A 16,426-nucleotide genomic window follows, 5' to 3' on the forward strand; every position below is an offset into this window, starting at 1 on the left:
CATGTGTTTGTAAAAAGGTTTGTAGTTTCTTTCAATTACCTCGTTATTGGTAGAACACTGGGTTGGTTCAAAAGCAAAGGCAAATCGCTCTTATCTCGCTATCCAATATCAGGTATATGTGGCCATGTCTGCACTCATCCCAATAAATTTGAAAACTCACCTCCCCCCCCCTGTTTTTCGAGGACGCTCTTCAAAGTGGATGAATTTTAAAAACGCTGGTTTCTATGGAACGCCATTTGAGTCAATATAAATTAAATAAATACACAATTAAATAAGTCTATGAAATAAATCCTGAAATAAATAAATGACGCAATTAATATACAAATAAATGTAAATGGGTAAATATAGTTAAATTCTTCTTTTAAAAAGGAAGTTTTTCAAAAGAATATATTTATTAATTTCTTGAAAAACTTTTATTTCATAATGCCATGGTTATCGCACAGATTCAGAGCCAACGGAGAGGATGGTGGTGCCGCAACAGTGGTAGGACGGGGAGTGGTTGCTGGCTCCACAGCTTGGGGGAGAGGCCCTCCTTTCTGTCCAGACAGCAGACCCACACCTGGGTCCCGGGTGCAAAGTCCCTTCCCCGGTAGCGGGAGTCGTAGTCCCGCTTCTGTCAGGACCCGGCGCCCATTTAGGCTTGCCTGGTCAACCGGTGCACCTCCCGCACCCTTTGTGGCTGCGGAGAGGTTGTGGGGGTAGCCCAGGCTGGGCCCCCCCCCCCGCACCACCGGCTCTGGGGGGGGAGCACCAAATCGACCGGGGGTACAGCGCTGCAGGAGTGCAGAGCCGGGTCCCAACAAAAGCGGGCCTATGACTCAGGTGTGGGTCTACTCAAAGAAGGACCACTCTCCCCCTGAGCTGTGGAGCCAGTGGGCTGGCCCTCGCGCTGGGCTAGAACAGCTGTTGGACGTGGTGAACAGGGCGCGGCTGGCCAAGCGGAACCGGTTGGTGGCCCTCCACCGTGACCGGCTCCCTCTCACTACTGGCCCCTCGATCCAACCGAGGGGGCGACGGGAGCTGAGGACCGGCTCTCAGCAACCGCCACTGTTGTGTAGGAGAGCGCCAACGGCAGTGCAGCGTTCCCCCATCTCTCCGCCGGCTCTGAGTTTGAGAGATAACCACACCCCATTCATTTGCATTTAAGGATTGGAAATGTGCCATTATAAAATATAAGTGCCATGAAATAAATAAAAAGTCTTTTGAAAAACGTCCTCCTAAAAATAAAAATAAAAATGTTCTGAACTATATTTACTTATTTATATTAAAATGTATTTATTTCAGGATTTATTTCATTCACGTATGTATTAATTTATTTAATATTGACTCAAATGGGGTTCCATAGGTTTCGTGCTGTGGTATATGCAAGGAAGACGGGTCTTTTAAACTGGTGACATATGATTGTTACGTGGGTCACACCATCCTGTCGTCCAGCACAACAAAAAAAAAAAAAATCTGGCTCGCTTTTGTCGTCAGATTTACTGTTTGGCTTGTGCCTTTTTGGTAATCTCGCTCGTCAGAAAAGTGCTTAGGAAAACGGTGGAAAACCTGTTTGCCAGGAGTGACGGTTGTGGCCTCAGGTTTTCTTTCTTTCCCCGAGTCGGCAGTGTGGACGGGAGACAGTTCGACACCAAAAGACAAGGCCGTGCGTAGACAGGTCTCAGGCCTTATTGTGTTGCCGGGATGTTTACACTTGCGCACTGTAAACGCATTACACCGTCGGCATACCAAATGATGCCAACACCAGGCTAATTTAAATGAACAACCGCACTACGTGATCTTGTATCCCTGTACATTAACACTGCAGTTGTGTTATTGTCTTGTACTGCATGCTCTGTTATTCAGAGAGGCTTGGCAGCTTATACAGATTGTACTTGGCATTTAAAGCTGATATTCTATTGGGCAGGGCACCAACAGGCATTGCTTAAGCTTCACCCTCAAAATCCAGTTGCTCAAAAGAAAAAACATTTTTAAAGACTTTGTTTAATTTGCTAATTGTCATGCCTGAAAATGTCACCATGTGTATTTTTTATTTTATTTTTTTTAATACAAGCACAAGCTAAAAATATCAAACTACCGTGCACTGATTGAGTGTTCATTAGCGACATCTTGCACAGTCTTCATTAACCTGTGGCCCAGAGAAAAATAACAAGAAACCGTAGTGGAATGTGCAATCTTGAGAGCCATATCACTGCTGCTGGGGGGTGAGAGGGAGCAAGAGCAGCTAATCAATTTTCACTCTGCAGCAGCATTTTATGCACTCTCTGCCATTAGTTCAATGGGCACAAAGGACACAGAGTCCAGTTCAAAACGACAGTAGCTATGGACTTGCAGACTGCAAAAGGAAAAATAAAAAAAAAAAAAAAAAAGAGTCCCGGGTGCAAAGTGTATTCAGAAATATATATTCATTATGGTTTTTTTTTTTATACTTCATTTGGCCTAGGTCTCCCTTGAAAAATAGGTCATCTCAGTGAGACTCACAACATGAAGCTTATTGGCGCTTTACAGGTGCGGCCCAAGGAATAACGGACACGGAGGGGTTCGAATATTTAAAAAAACAACAAAAAAATAACCCACAACAATACAGCAGAGCGTACGACGACAAGAAAATAAATAAACTCCTAAACCGACTCAGCTGCTAAATCTGCATTTCTTGAGACGCGGCAAGCAAGTGCAAAAAGAGAGAGTAAAACGAGAGAAAAGGAAAAAGAAAGAAAGAAAGAAAGGGGGGGGGGGGAGCTTTATTCCTGTCCTTTCATTTTGAAGAAAGTTTGTATCGCCGTCTAATCTCTGCCATTGCAGCTGCAGATCCTGTCAGCATATCCAAAAGGTCTGCCTTGTTGTTGCTCTTGTTTTCCCCCCCCACTCTTTTAAGGGTTTACCCCCCCCCCCCCCCCCCACACATCATCCATTTACATTGGGGCTGTTGTATGTTAAGGATCTGAGGTTTTAACGCGGTTGCCAGTGAGGCAGCAGCCATTTAATAACAATGCAATAGTTCCTCACAGCAGTGGGGCAGTGTCGCTCATACACCCCGCCGTGTGCAGATGGTACATTGTCTGTGGTTTCCGAAAAACATTCCCCTTTTGGAGATGTTGTTCTTTCTCTCCCGCCCACCTACAGCACCCTATTTGTCAGTAATTTTTAACTCCACTCGCTAGAAACAACATACAATTGCTCTACAGCCCAAAAGGTCTTCCATAACAGCGATCTGTTGGCGCGGCCAGTAAAAGAACCCTGTGTGTGTGTGTGTGTGCGTGCGTAAGTGCGTGCTCGTGTACTGTGAACCATTTTGATTGTGTCTCACAACCTCCTGGGGTGGGTGGGGGACATCTGGAGGAGGCGTTGCTGTGTACCGAGAGGGGAAGAAGACTTAAGGCCTGAAATATCATTCTCCAAGGACATAACTGGCTTTCATTAACATACAAAAGAGGGAAATACGGAGCTGGGAGATTTATTGAAAATCAACATGGATAATGTCCCCATAAACCAGTCACCTTGCCAAGAACCCCCCCCCCCCACCCCAAAAAAAAAAAAAAAAAAAAAAAAAACCTCTTTCTGACCATCAATGGCCCTTATCGCCCATTCACCGCCAAGAGTGATTAGAGCACGTTCTGATGAAAATGACCAGTAATTCAACTCTTTGCAAGGCTTTGGAGCGACCATTTCACAAGGTGGATGTTCATTAGGCGCCAGCGGGGAAGGAGCCTATTCGGTAATGGAGTGCCAGCCATAAACATCCCTCATCATCAGGAGGGTCCGCCGTTTGATCCCACCTCTGGGGGCTCTGCGCTGGACATCTCCATCCACGTGCTTGTGTGTTCCACTGCCTGTTTACGCGGTAATGGACTCTGCCCAGAGAGTTGTTAAAGGGAACAAAGTGAAAGTGTCCCGACAGTCTACCCGTGATGGTGATTAACGGCTGAATTAGAAAACAACCGCGGGGTCACCTTCTTTAACATCATGATGGATGATCTTTTGCCAGGATCTGATTGCCTCCATTATCGTCGAGATGCAACCTGGATCACAGGTGGAGGTGGGCGGCGCTGTATATTCGCAACGTCATGGTATCGAATTCGCCATCCGTGTGCAATCAACCAATAGTGTGCAATAATTAACTACCAAAAATAACAAACAAACTACCACATTGGGAAGCAAATTGGGATGCTTTATACCCTTTTGTAATAGACATCAGCCTGATGAGTGCGCACGCAACTGTGTCCGCCACTGCCTGTAATGCCTCAGTTAGCGTTGCCCAGGTTCAGCTGCGTATCTGCCATCGCTCCTGTCACAAGCAGTTTACAAGACTGGGAACGAGGGTCGCCATCTGTCCCACCTCTATGGGGTGCACGGAGGGAAATTTTGCACAATTTTGGCATGCCCGACTTCCCGTAATGATGCACAAATGTTTGAGAGGCATTACATAAGCAATGAGCCATGCACCAGGGTGCTAGGAGAAGAGAGAGAGAGAGAGAGAGAGAGAGAGATCGGGAAAGGGAGCGATAGGGAGAGCGGGGAAAGTCACAGAGAAAAAGGCTGAAACGGGGCGAGGCAAGATAATGTGACGGGTCCGTTTACTCTGCTGGTCAACGGTTGTGCCAAAGCTGTGTACTTCAGGTGGGCCGCGGGGTTCATTTCAAGCACCGCATCAGATTGGAGCTCGGGCCGGGGAGGGGGAGGGGAGGGGAGCGATCGGGGGGCGACGCACAGGCTTCCCCCGACAATGAAAAAAAGGTGAAACCTGAAGCGACGGAAGTTCATCGTGCAGAATGCACAGTTGGGCGGGGAAGGGGGAAAAATGAGAAACGACTTCCGCTATTGTTTTGTTAGCATGAAAGGCTGAGCGGCTCATCCCGCTACCCACTACGCCATGTGAGAACCCCCTTGTGAGGGGAAAATTGGAAACACTGAGGCATGTTTGCAAAACTGACACCTGGGACAGAATTAATCTCAGCCTGCGCCTTCCGTGAGGAAAACCATGACGTCGACGCCAGCGAGCTGAACAGGCTGTACAACAGAGAGAGAGAGAGAGCCTGATAACAGGAAGCCAATGAGGACGTTAATCTCATCCAGCCGAGCAACCTTAAAAAAAATAAAAGGAGGGAAACCTAAATTCAAGCGGACCGCATTTGCTGACCAACGCTTACCGGTAACCTGCGCTGGCCTCAATCGCACGCGTTTCGAGGTTCGCTTCCCGGCCGTACACGCTCATGAATATTTGATGACGTTGCGAGAAATTGCTACGATCCTATCCAAGTATTAGCTCAAGATTTCGCCAAAAAATAAAAAAAATAAAAAAAATTAAAAAAAAGGCGAGTGAACCAAACGAACTTCATTAACTGAGGGGATATACAGATGTGTGCAGATAAGCGGCAGATTGGAAAGTGATAGGACTGCCGCGGTTGTTTCTGGAGCAGAATGCACACGGAGAGGAATCTCATTCTCGGCGACGTGGTGATACTACACCACTCCCCACTCCCCTACCACCACCACCACCCCTCTCCTTCCCCTCCACCCCCAACCTTATTCTCCATAGCCTCGCCTACCCTGGAATTAATGATGCACTGATCTTCCTGGAACCACCCCCATCCTGTATTTGTGTGTGTGCATGTGCATGTGCGTGTGCGTGTGTGTATACATGCTGTACATGAAGAAAGGCTCATTTCCGCTACACACCAGCGGGATAACCGGCGAATTTGTATTCAGTAATGACACAGGGGCCGGGGAATGATGGGAAATTTGTAAGCATTCGCCATCTCTCATAATTCCATTTAGTAGTTCGGTAAACACTTAGAAAAGCAGGCTGTAGTTAGGACGAGCCCCCCTGTGATCCACCCCACCCCACGCCCCATCACTCGCCACTCATCAGGCCTGAGCACCTCAAAAAGGAATCCAAGGGCAGCCGAGGAGGAGAGGGAGATACTGCAAATCACATTACAGGACATGAAATTAATCCAACCTCCCTAAACATTTGGCCTTCACACGTTTAACCTTGAAACTGCGTTTTACTTCCTCACATGAGGCCTTCGTAATGACCCCCCCCCCCCCCCCCACCACCACCACCACCAACCACCACCACCCACACCCACGCACACACTCACTCCTCCTCTGACTCACACGAAACACTTGCAATAGTACGCGTCTGACATTCAAACAATGACTCTGCCGAGGTAATTATTCAATAGGATCCTTTACCGCGCCGATGATACGTTGTAATTTCATTTCAGTTACGTCTGTTTCATAATGTGCCGCACAATTGAGCGGGGGCCCCTCCGCATCCCAAAAGACCACTTCCTCCTTAAGATAATAAAAAAAGGCTTTTGTGCCTCGCCTTTGAGAAATCCTTGGTGGATTATGCCGGCGAAAGGATTGGGGCGCACATCAATTAATATGCATTAAACGAAGGAGTATTAAGTTGTGAGAAAATAATTAATAACTGTAATTGCTGCACCGCACCCTTGCTTGACTTCCGGCGTGCATCCCACGCGGTTCCAATAAAGCTTGACCGCATTCACGGTGAGCACCCGGGTAATTTCATATTCACTAAGCGGTCATCAATGCATCATGGCACAAAGGTTTGCGACACAAGAAGGTGACTATATGCACCGTGGAGCTGGAAAATACAAGAGCAAGTAATGGGAATTTAAATCTGAAAAATCTGCTTTAAAAGCGGAGCCATTTAACAGAAGAAATTCCTAATAAGAAAAAATAGAAGAAGAATCGATAGGAAACAGTTGCAGTTGAATTCATTGTTTTCTACAGTCACATTTATTTCCATTCAAACTTTGTTAAACATTTCTAACTATCGCACCGTGAAACCTCTAACCACGTATCGTACCAAACCGTGAGCTGAGTGTATTGTTACACCCCTCGCTGTTACAGATGAAGACACACAGTAACTCCATACATAGCGGACTAATTCCCATTACTGTCTAATACACAAAACCCAAGGAGCCCGAGGCTCATTGATGTGCGTGGGGAGTGAAGTCTAGTCCGTCTGATCCGATCCCACAGAAGAGCTACTGTAGCACAAATTGCTGAAAAAGTTAATGCTGCTATGATAGAAAGGTGTCACACAGTGCATCACAGCTTGCTGCGTATGGGGCTGTGTAGCTGCAGACGGGTAAGAGTGCCCATGCTGACTCGTCGAAAGCGCCTACAACGGGCATGTTAGTGTCAGAACTGGACCATGGAGCAATGGAAGAAGGTGGCCTGGTGTGATGAATCACATTTTCTTTGGAAGTGGATCATGTGGATGGCTGGGAGCGTGTGCGTTGTTTACCTGGGGAAGAGATGGCACCAGGATGCCCTATGGGAAGCTGGGAACCAGGCAAGCCGGCAGAGGCAGTGTGATGCTCTGGGCAATGTTCTGCTGAGAAACCTTGGGTCATGGCATTCATGTGGATGTTTCTTTGACATGTTCCACCTACATAAACATTGCTGCAGACCAAGTACACCCCTTTATGGTAGCAGTATTCCCTGACAGCAGTGGCCTCTTTCAGCAGGATAATACGCCCTGCCACACTGCAAACATTGTTCAGGAATGGTTTGAGGAACATGACAAACAGTTCAAGGTGTTGACTTGGCCTCCCAATTCCCCAGATCTCAATCCGACGGTGCGTCTGTGGGATGTGCTGGAACAACAAGCCCGATCCATGGGTGCCCCAGCTCACAACTTACGTCAAGTTCAGACTAAGTGATTCTGGCCTGATTTTCCCGCACGCCGACAGGCTTTTGGAGATCGCCGCGCAAAGCCCCAGATTGGAGGAAAAACATAGCGCGCTCCTGTGGGCGACGAGCGTGTGGCGGGAACTGCTCACAACGCAATCCGACTGTTCGCCAATGGCTCGCAGACGCCGGCGGGACATCAAGCAGGTTTAATATGTGGTGGTGTCGGGATCGACTTGGGAGTGACACGACGAGTTACGGCCAATGAGAGCAGACGCGGGGTGGGGTGGAGGATCAGTCACGTGGTGTGCAAACCACAGGACTGCAAGATTCCACGATCACAAGACAGAAAGTTGTGTCGTGTGAATAGTACAGCAATCTGATGACTTTGAAAGTTGTGTAGTGTGCTCATGACAGGACTTAAAGGATCTGCTGCTGACGTCTTGGTGCCAGATACCACAGGACGCCTTCAGAGGTCTTGTGGAGTCCATGCCTCCACGGGTCAGAGCTGCTTTGGCGGCACGAGGGGAAGCTACACTATATTAGTTATTAGTGGTGGTTTTAATGTTGTGGCTGATAGGTGTATGTGTTACAGAATACTATGGATATCTTGTACAAGCCACTATCACTAGAATCTAGTCCCCATTGTGTAACGCAGCGAATAGTGTCTAATGTTCAGCCTGTTCCCTGTGGAAAATAAAAAGAATAGAATACCAAAAAGACATTGCCGCGGCTCCAATTATCCTCCACCCCTTACGCTGCCGCCGAGGAAGAAATGATATCAAATGGGGGAGAGACTGAGCGGTGTCAGAGGGAAAGGAGACAGGCACCACCCCAACCCCCTTTTCTCAGCGCGCACCCACACCCACACACACCCACACACACCCACACACACACACCTCTTCTTCCTCTTCTTATAAGGGTTTTAAAAGGCACACACGCAGCTCCCCAGGGGAACTGAAATGCAAAGAAAAAAGTAATGATGCGCAAAAATGTGTCTTTGGAGATACCTTTTTCTAAAGGTTAGAGGAGCGATGGAGCCAAGAGAGGAGAACGGAGCGATGCAAAGACAATCGGTGAGGATTCCACGCTGAGCTTTCACCTGTCTTCAAGTCCGCCTCCCTGCTTTATGTTTGGTTGAATCATTTCATAATCACCCGGGCTTTCAACTAAATCAATCTGGACCGCGGCCGAAGATAATGAGCCTGTTCGATGGGCTCAAAACCAGGCCACGCTGACACACACACGCGCGTGCACACACACACACACACACACACAGTTGAGGAAGAAAAAGAGAAGTCTTTGCTTACAGAGACTAAAAGTATATATTCAAATTGAACTAAATGAAACACAGTCAGGCATTCATTTGGTTCCATGGTGCTGCCCTGCGCCGATAGCCCCACTTTCGCCAAATTCTGCCCACCGTTGTTCTCAACCCTGGGAGACAAACCATCTCTATATTGCATGATGGGGGATGGGGGGTGGACACAAACACATGGATCTTATCTCCGAAAGATAGAAAAGATGATGACACTGAGGGAGTGGTGAGGCTCCCAGATAGGCTGAGCTTTGCTGAGCCCAACACTCCCAACTACAAGGAAGGGAGGGAGGGAGTCAGGATTCATCAGGTCTGACAGCATGCTCGCACCAGATGTCCAAGAAAATTGTCCAAAAAACTATTTCTCACGTCCAAATCGATGCTACTATTAAGGCTGCTGCGACTAACAAGATCTATACTCCACAGACGAGGAAACCTGCTGCTTTTGCCACGTCAGATTTTTTGTAATCTAATGACGTGCCATTTTTTCCAACCTAGTACGTTTTTAGGCATTGACTGTTAATTTGGGGTCAACACGACATAATGAAAACCATGTAATCCATTTATTTTTCGACTGGAGACATCTTACATCTTCAAAATTATTTAAAGTGGAACCTAACATTATTTTGTAGCTGGCACTTTATAAGAAACAGGCATTCAGTCTATTTGCATTATGCATATACTCCTCTATACGCTTCTTCCATTGTTTGTGGCGGGGTCCGCCTTTCCCCAGCAAGAATGCAAAGATCGGGCATGCGCAAGAAGCGAACGGCAGCCGTGGTGAATTTAATAAATCGGCATAACAAGTTGTGTTGGGTAAACTGTCGAGATGGAGGAACATTCCCAAAAACAGCACCCTAGGAAGAAATAAAAATATCCCCACCACCTCGAGTGATAAACCAATTGATCGATTAATCAATCAATTAATAAGAAGTTTGATCTTGATACTTTTGATTATGGCTGGGGGATCATTCAGTATTGCCATTTAAATCTCAACACTGTGATTATGATATTTATTGTTAATCTACAAAGATCCTTCAGTTTATTGTACTAATTAATAATTCCCTCCTGCTCAGTCCCACACCTGGACACTGCTCTTCCTATTGAATATTTGGTGATAGTGTCTTATACCAAATGATGGTAGAATAGCAAACGTCCAACACCAGTAACGATGCCTTCTTACTTATTGTAACTACATTTACATGGTTGATAACAACAACTTAATAATATCAATCTCAAGCAGAGCAACTGAAGACGAAGCGGGATGAAAACAGAGCAACTACGATAGGACACGGCAGTATTTCACTCTCAACTTTGGCGCGCGTGGGGCGGCCATTTGGCTCCATGGGCCAGTGGGTGTCCACTGAGTGGGTGTGACGCTGAAACATGTGCACTCCCACTTCCACAGTGCTCCCAGGGAAGGCTGCGTCCATAAATCCTTCCTAATGGTCGCTGGCAAGAGAACTTTCTTAATGCAGGGCTTAGCGGCTACTGTTATTCACCCATAGAGCGGGAGTCTCCAGGATGATGGATCGTAATAAATATTGCACGGGGCTAACAGAGGTCCCCCTCGGAGGCGTTGGATTGCCTTGAGTGATAGGGTGCTGCTCAGCCGCGCACAGAGGATGACGGAGGGCGGCCTCTTCAAGGGGCTAAGTAACTAAGTCTGTTCAATTTCCTCTGTGGAAACAGGTTGGCCGTTCCTCTATTACACGGAGTGACACCGAGAGACACCTCGGGTAATAATAAAAAAAAAAAAAAGGTGGGGGGCGGGGGGGTTTTGTGAAAAGTGTATTTTTTAAATGTAGAAAGCTTGTTGTCTTTTCACTGAAATTGTAATCCTCCTGCGAAACAGCCAATTAAGCCTGCACTCGATAAACAAAGAATGGAATACTATTCAGAGGGAGTTATAACCATTTTGCTGCAGTGCTGGTGATTGGGCCGGCTTAATGGAGCCCTCTGACAAGGGAGCTTTGTGCCGAGCTGCCCACCACATTAAATGGCTCCTTGACAATGGCCAACAACAGAGCAGATGTCCACGCTGCACACCTCTGTGTGGCCTTGTATTCCTGCAGGCCTCAGGCACGCAGCCACGCACAGGAAAATATGAAGGGCATGACCCATTTGTCTTTCAGCCTCCACTTCCAATCTGCCAACTGTTCACTTTGCCTTATACGAACAGATTGCAGAGAGACAACAAACGTATTGATTTCCATAATGGGGATTTCAGTTTTGCATATCAAATAATTGAGCGCTTAAATGTTTACTCTAACAAAATGAAATGCACCTTCACTTACCGCACTACACTAGAAATTAATGTATGTGGAGGAGCTGTGAACTTGACAACTTTAATGTTTCACTATGATTATATTGCCAGGATGATAATGTTGTGATTATTGAATTAATTAGCCCACTTAATGTGTAAGGAGAATGTAGAGTGTGTCATTAACAAGCAATTGCAAGCCAATTAGCGGTTAATCCATGTAAGCATCTTACAGTAGCCCGGCAACGTAAAACAAACTTCCACTGAACTGTGTTTACGCAAACAATTGTTGGATTTGATTTCCTCCTGGATAACGTGACCTCAAACATTGTGTGTGACAAGCCGCCATTGATCTCCAGCGCAAATTGTCAACACCATCTCTTGCGCACCCTACAGTGAAATCAATTTGCAGCTGGGATTACAAATCTGAGCGACGATCCATAAAATCATAGCGTTGGGTGGATTACACCTCAAGCGACTGCATGTGCCCGATCTTCCCGGCACAGGCGGACCCCGCCGCCAACAACGGAAGCAACTTATAGAGAGGAGCACGCGCAAAACGCAATGAATTGTAATGGTTGTTTTCTTATAGAGTGCCAGCAACACGAAGTATGGCATGTGAGTCTTATTAGTATCGAACATTTATTTCAGGGAAATAATCTCACGGATTACCACTTTAAACTGTGCCTGTCAGCCACATGCACTACGTCGCACGGTCTGAGCTGACGACGCGCGGTAGTTTCTTGTGAGTTTCTCTAAAAAAAAAAAAAAAGGTAAAGAGTCGCCCCCCCCAGCGAAACTCAAAAAGTGCAACTGATGAGGCGAGCCAATTTGAAGGGTTATCATCTACGAAATGGAGACCGGTGTAAAGACTGAGCGGAACGACATCACGCACTTCCTATTTCTTTGGACAAAACAAACACAGCGTGTCGCGTTGCTGCCGAAACTCAATGCACAACACAACAAGTCGAGAAGGTGACAGGGAGACAAATGATGAAAAACACCCCATCCCACGGGCTGACACTCGCAGGCGGTGCGGGGGCTTTTTTTTTCGCCTGGTCAGAAATATGTCCACGGTGCGTTTTTTCTTTCCTCGCCGACCATCCCCTTTCTCTTCCTCCATGGCGCAGTGAGGCGAACGCACTAGTAGTGACGCAAGACACACAAAAAAACGACTCGTCCGCGGCGAACGAATCTCTCCAACGACTCGGGCTCCCGGAGTCCCTCCGGCCAAAGAGTCGCTAATGGACCCGCAAAGCTAAAATAATAAGGCGAGGGCTAAATTAACGTGGGAGAAGAATGCGTTTGGCACAACCGATATCGAAAGTGGCCGACTTACACTTTCACATTCCACCGAAATAACTTGAGACGCGCGGACAATTTGTTGTGGGTCGCGCTTTTACGTGCCTCCGCCAAAAAAATAAATAAACATCTCTGGGAGAATCTCCCGGGATCCGCGTCCCCTCCGCCGCGACGGAAGCTAACGACTCCACTCGCAACTCAACTTGAGACCCGACCGACCCCCGTAACTCGGCGGAACCCCTCCCCTGAAGCGGGCGCGGGCGAACGTCGAACGAATCTTTTTTTTTTTTCCCCTCTTCTTCTTCTTCTTCTTCCTCTTCTTCTTCTTCTCCGCCGAGTCGACTCGTCGAGGACCGAGTCCGAAAAAAGCGGAATCGAGCCTCGCGTCGGCACCAGAACACACACATGGCCGGAGCTTCGCGGAGACGAAATCGGGCAGGAATCCACATCCCCGTGTTAAATAACAACAACAACAACAACAACAACAACAACAACAGCGACGACGACAACCACGCTCCCACGTACCGTGGGCGTAGAGAATAGGATATAAAAAAACACCGCACACCTCACCTCGGGGCTTTCAACGATGTTTTCAATTCAAGTTGGGGAGAGCAGACTCCGGGTTCAGGGCGCACACATCATCCGTTCCGGCGACAGCCGCTCTTCTTCTACCATCGACGTTGGGTTGTTGTTTTTTGGGGGGGTTTTGTTTTTTTTTAATTGTTGTGATTATTATTATTATAATTATTATTTTTATTATTTTCATCCGCCTTTATTTCCAACTTAATCCTCCGCGCGCCCGTCTGGATGTTGATTGTTTGATGAGGAGAAGAAAAAAAAAAAAAAAAAGAATTAAAAATTAAAAAAAAATGGAGCGCGAGACGCGGGTGGGTGTGGGGTGGAGGGGGTGGAGGGTGGAGGGTGGAGGGCGCTTGGAAAAAAAAAAATTTAGGGAGCGCGTGCTACAGCGGCGCGTGGGGTACGGTGTCCGTGTTTTGGAGGCGACGTGGGGTTGTCTGTCTTCTACTTAGGTAGGTGTCTGTCTAACTGTTCCACTGGTTCATTCTCTCGCTCGCCCGCTCTCTCTCTCTCTCTCTCTCTCTCTCTCTCTCTTTTTGTGTGTGTGTGTGTCTCTCTCTCTTTTTTGTGTGTGTGTGTGTGTCTCTCTCTCTCTCTCTCCCCATAGTCTCTAACTCTTTTTTTTTTTTTATCAAGGCGGGGTCTTGGGTCGTTTTAAACCAATGACATAAACCTAAAAGAAGCCAGTCCCCCCCCCCCCCCACACACACACACATACGCACACACAGGCGCATGCACGCACAGGCACGCACGCACAGGCACACGCGTGCACGCACACACACACACACACACACACACACAGCAGTCATTCTCCAGGGATTTGCATGGGCGAGCGGGCGCAGTGCTGCTCAAACTGCAGGGCTTTTCACGCCGAGTGGGGAAGTCGTTGGACATAAAGTTGGAGCTCCTGTTTGTTTGGTTTTTCCGCTTTGTTTGTCTGCTTGTGCTCTTTGTTTGTCTTTTCCTCTTCGATCGATTCAACTTTTCCTCCCCTCCCGAACTGAGCGTGGCAAACACGCCTTCTGGATTCGCGGTGCAGCGCCATCCCAATTCGAGGTTGCGATTGTCCCCCCCGGGACGCACCATATGAGGGGATATTTGTAGTTAGATACCGTTTAGTCCGAACTTCCAGAACGGCGCCTGCTATAGTTACGGTCAAGCTAGTCAAATCAGGATCAAAAACTTAGTTATTATGGTACATTCTCTAATAGGGAGTGTGAAGCTGGCGTGACGTGGCTGGAACGAGCCACCATATTTGGGGGACTGACGTTGACGGTGAATATCGGTCGGCATTTTGGAATTAAAGGACGGCTCGGAGAGTCTCATTCGGTGAAAAACTGCCACAGAACATTTTGCAGCCAACCTCGGTTTTTGTACATCTTCTGTATTTCACCTGTCTCTCCAAGCAATCGAACGGAACCGATCCCGCAAAAATGGCGACCGGAGTCCGTAGCAACCCATAGCAACCGTCAAACTTCACATTCGCTATCGTGCCAGCGTCTGGTCAATGGAGTAAGGGTGAAACTTCTAGAAGGAACCTCCCGGCAGGGGTCCCCCGGACCCCCCTTTGAGAAGCGCTGTCACCTACAGCCACCCGTGGGACCGGGCGCAAAACATTCTGAAATGATCCTAAGCGGCTTTCAGACAAGCAAAATAAATATTGGTGATTCAGACAGATCGCTCGACTTTCCCCGCTGTGTGCTGCGTAATTCCCAATATCAACTATGTTGATTATGATTGTTGTGTACGACTTCTTTGCCAGGCTAATGGCTTATCTGTGAGCACCCTAATTTAATATCACTACATATTATTGGAATGTGTTGGCATAAATTGCACTTGTATATAAAATATATATCAAATAGTGAATTCATCCATACTGTTTGGGCGCTTTGGGGAAGGACAGAGGCCAGGCCAAACAACAACCCCCGTCCCCATTTCGCCCTTTCTGAGACTTGTTGCACGGAGAACAAACGCCCAACCCCAATATTTCATCCGTCCACGAAGGACCTCCTGCAACACGCTGAAAGCGGCAGGCACTGCGCGTTATTTCGAGAGCCAGAAGCCCCCGGGTGCTTGGGGTTCGTCTCTCGGAGATTTTATTTTTATTTTTTTGAAGCCAGGGGCGCCGGGGTTTGTGATGTCACACAGCGGGGCGCGGCCGACCGCGCGGCGCGCCGACGGGAGCGGCTCAGCGCGCGCAATTACCCCCGTCCCGTTTACCTCTTTTCGTTTCTGTACTCAGTGCCTGGTCGCCCATATGCTCTGATATTGATCCGCCTTATCGACCGTTGTCCACCTCTCATCAGCGTGCTGCCGCGTTCCGTGTTGGAGGGCGGGCGGCCAACGGCGCAAAAACAACCGCCGACATTTTGACAAAAGAAACGGGGGAAAAAAACAAAAATGATATGTGTGATAATTGGTGCGAGTTGCAGGGGTGTACGGCGGCGCAGAAATAATAAATAGCGACGGTGCCGTTGTCGGGGATGTTAACTCGAGCGGGAAAGGTCAATCAAGCTATTTTATTGTTTTCCTGCACCGGCTCTGGTTTTATCGGGGGAACGTTATGAGATTCTTCTGATTGTGTCCGTTGTTAGGAATGATGAAGGCGTTTCACCCCGAGAAGACTTTCTCCGACCGCCACCCGCCCCCCGCTCAAAACATATTACAGACACCATGCCCGGAACCGCCGAAAGGAGATCCGGGGGGGGGAACCGCCCCGTTCCCTCGCCCACTTTTCCTTCAATTCAAGTCTCGACACAACAAGAGCGCTGATGAAATGCCCGTACAAGCGTCAGATTTCCCAAAGGGCGAAACCTCAGCTCTACACTCTAGAAACCCCCACGCCCCCCAACCCCCGACCCCCACCCAATCGGACATTGAGAGGAGGCCCCCCCCCCGGCGTGCGGTTGAGATTCACGGCGTCATATAAGAAGGAGGCGGCGGAGGAGGTGCAGGGCGCCACGTGACGCCGAGGCAGACCTTTTCATGTTGAACTCCGACGCCCATCTCCATACTCACAAATCCGCGGGGCCGACTCCTCCGCAGCCGAGGGCCCCGGCGGAGAGAACGGAGCGGCAACGCACACACCTGCCGCGGCATCCCCCCCCCCCCCCCGGGGAAGACGCGCACTTCTATCAATCTGCGGATGAATTATTGAGAGGCGTGGCGGCCCCGCCATGTTTCTTACATGGGATGGAAATAGCAGCCGCTCTCGAGCACAAGGGCCGCCGCCGCCGCCGCCGCCGCCGGTGAAGTGGTAGACGAGGGATGCATTTGTTCGAGATGTGTTTTTTTTT

General features: G+C 48.3%; 1 protein-coding gene across 1 annotated transcript in view; it reads right to left on the reverse strand.

The window, feature by feature from the left end:
* Positions 1–13,482, reverse strand: part of LOC307245394 (C-terminal-binding protein 2) — a 94,502-nt gene extending 81,020 nt beyond the window's left edge. Inside the window, exon 1 of the mRNA XM_080020959.1 lies at positions 13,122–13,482. The gene's annotated coding sequence lies outside the window, so the exon portion shown is untranslated. The remainder of the gene's footprint in view (positions 1–13,121) is intronic.
* Positions 13,483–16,426: the final 2,944 nt, after the last annotated feature.

This window comes from Zeus faber (assembly GCF_960531495.2).
Source record: "Zeus faber genome assembly, chromosome: 20".
NCBI classification, from domain to species: Eukaryota; Metazoa; Chordata; class Actinopteri; order Zeiformes; family Zeidae; genus Zeus; species Zeus faber.